The sequence below is a fragment of the Condylura cristata genome, unplaced genomic scaffold (genome assembly GCF_000260355.1).
Source record: "Condylura cristata isolate star-nosed mole 26May11 unplaced genomic scaffold, ConCri1.0 scaffold00004, whole genome shotgun sequence".
NCBI classification, from domain to species: Eukaryota; Metazoa; Chordata; class Mammalia; order Eulipotyphla; family Talpidae; genus Condylura; species Condylura cristata.
The window spans coordinates 4,943,359-4,946,579 of NW_004567105.1; positions in this window are offsets into that span (position 1 = coordinate 4,943,359).

Consider the following 3,221-nt stretch of genomic DNA (forward strand, 5'->3'; position numbering starts at 1 on the left):
GAGTGGGCATTTCACCCTGCTCAGCTCCGCTGCCCTCTCCTCCGCTGAGGCAGAAAGAGGGGTCCTTTCCTGCCATGCCCGCAAGTTCAGTGACTGTCTCGCTCCGGCTTTCCATCTTATCCCAGATTTCAAGTGTTTGCTCCCTTCACAGGGAGAGGAGTTTGGGGGCGAGAGGGTGCCTGTGCTGTGCTGTTGGGCTTCTCGGTCAGTGTTTGTAACGCCCCAGCGCCCTGAAAGGTGACTCCAGACCAAGGAGACCAAAGTTATTCTTAAAGGACAGAATGCAGAGTCTACCTGGTGCTCTAAACAGGACTTATTTCAACACACGCACACACGTGCACACAAACACACAGTGCAATACCCCGCACGTGGCACACATGTGAACACACACACACACGTGCACAAAGTCAGTGCGCTGAGGAGCTGGTGGGGAGGTAGAGGAGGAAGACGGTGCGCCTGCATGGGGACCAGGCGACCTCCCTCGCACAGACTCAAGTGAGGGCTGTGGGGACAGCTGGGCCGTCTGGCTGTGCTGACTCTCGGGGTGTGTCCCCAGCACACAGCCTGACCCAGGGCACCAAGAAAGCCCCTGAGGAACAGGCTCCCACACTCTGCACCCGCAGCTACGGGGAAGCTCCTGGGAGAAAATCCCCAGCCGAGCCTGTGCATGGCTCCTGGGGGGGAGGGCTGGAGTGAACTGAGTGGACTAGGGTGAGTCCAACCCCCAGTTGGGGTGGACGTGGGGAAACAATCATCTTCCTGACCAGCTCCCTGGGACTTTGATCCCGGAGCCCAGTTCCTCTGTGGAGGTCCCTGCCAGGCTGGGGACCAGACTCCTGCCCCTGTGGCCCTACCGGCACTGGCCACGCCCCCCACAGCACTGGCCACGCCCCCCATATCTCTGGGTCGTCTGCTGAGCACGGCAGAGTGATCCTTCACCCCGGAGTCCAGCCCTGCTTCTGGCGTCTGCAGGAGACGCCAGGTCTTGGGGCTTCCTAGCTCTTATTTTTAAACATGCATTTCTATGATAATTTACTAAGTGCCAACTTTGTACCAGACCTTAGGGTATAGCAAAGACTCAGAAAATGGTGGCCTCTGTTTAATATCAGATGACCATTTTTAGAAAGCTACAATAATTCTAAAGTCATCTACATTTTAGTTTATAAAGCAAGAGTAAAAAGCAATGGACTGAACAAACTCACCAGTATGGTGGGAGAATAACAAAACTGTCTCAGGTGTTAAGAGACTGGACTGGACGAGACAAATGAAAACAATTTACAATGATATAAAAGATTGGACCTGCAGGTTAAGATCTTTGATTTGTTAGACATCTGTGGAGTACTGAATAGCTACACATTATGGAACAGTGAATCTCTTCCAGGGCCGACATAAATCATGGGCATCTCAACAAACTAAGGAGAATTAGTGTGATACCATTCGTGTTCTCTGAACACAAGACCTTTAAAATAGCAAAAAGATATCAGTCCTTTCTTCCAACATTTGAAAATTAATAACATGCTTTCAAGTACTGGGATAAAAAACAAAACCATACTGACAATATACTTGAAACTAAGACACAGTAAAATATTATCTATCAAAGTTGTAAGTTGAGGCACATTTTATGTTATGTATGTTTTACCGTGATTAAAAAAGAAACACAACTGTAGGTTGCAGCCAAAGTAGCATTTGAGGAAAATTTATAGACTGAAGAGTTTATATTAAGAACAAAACAAAGCTGAAGCTTATGAACTGAACATTCGAAACTGAGGAATAAAATAAGGGAATAAAGGGAAGGAAAGAGATGAAGGGAAATCATAAAGAACAGAAATTAGTTATGCGTAATAGAAGGGATTAATATCACCCAAAACTGGTTCTTTGAAAAGATCGGTAAAGTGAACAACTTTGGGGAACAATGTACAACAATGGTTGGAGGCAAAAATAATTAGGAAGAAAAGAAGGGATCTAACTGAAACAAAAAAAGCTATCATGCTATGAATAGTTTTATATTAATGGCTTTGGAGGCCCAAGAAGAACAGAAAAATACATTAAAAAGTGATATAGGTAAAAGATGACACAGGAAGTAATGGAAATTCTAGAGTCCTATTTCCACAGAGAAAATGAATTAGTACTTTAAAATCTACCATTCCCTGTTCCCAAGGAAAACATCACTCAGTATTACCCTAATCTTCACTAAAAATAGAAAGATAATATCACCAACTCATTTTATGAAACCGGTGTAACACAGAAACCAAACTAAAACATAAAACAAAGCCAGAAAGCAGCGTCCTAATGGGAAAGGAAAATTCTGTCCGGTCACCCCACTGTCAAATTGGTAACTTGAGAGCAGAATTTATACAAGACTGTTACCGCTGGGTGGAGCTCACTGGTGGAGCTTACGCGGCTGTAACGCGGGGACCCAGGGCACAGTGGCCGAAAGGCAACAGCAGTATTTCTCGCTCTGTCCAGGGGGTCCAGCTCGCCCACCCCTCCCGCGCCGCCCACCTCGGTTGCACCTGCAGGTGCATATCCTTGCGCGAGGCGAGCGGAGGACAGAGGCTTGCTCGGGACACATGGATTCACCTCAGGGAGCCGAAGCTGCACCCATCGGGTGCATTCACATCCTTGCCCTGAGCGGGAGCTGCCACAGTGGCATCCAGGGGCAGGGGTGAGGCCCGCGGGGTGGGGTGGGCGGGGGGAGGGGGGGCTGCAAGCCCCCAGTTCTGCTGTGAGTAAGTGGAGGCTGGCCTTCCTCGGGGTGACTAAGGCAGGTTGGGGCAGGCTAATTGAATGCTAGAAAATGCATTCTTGTTATTCATCACGTCTCCATGGATACAGAAGAAAGCACTCAATAAAACGAACACTTAGGATAAAAACAAAATACAATTGCTGCTACTAAGTATAGAAGGGAAACTTCTCGAACTGATAATATCTGCCCCAAGCCTGCAGGGGTTCAGTGGTGAGCTGCTAGGGACGGTTTTAAATCACAAATAAACTACTGGGTGCCATAGGCCCCTGCGGTCGCTGAGGTTAGGGGGGCGGGCAACAGGGGGCTGAGCTGGGGGGGGGGAGGTGTCTGTAGTTGAATATATAAGTAACCCCCAGCCAGAAGAGAAGAAAATCAGAAGAAAGACGATGCGGTGGGGCCCAGCGGGGCTGCTGTTCAGCGTCCCTGGGCTCAGGTGGTCCTGGGCCGCAGCCTGGCAGCCTGGAGGGAAATCTGG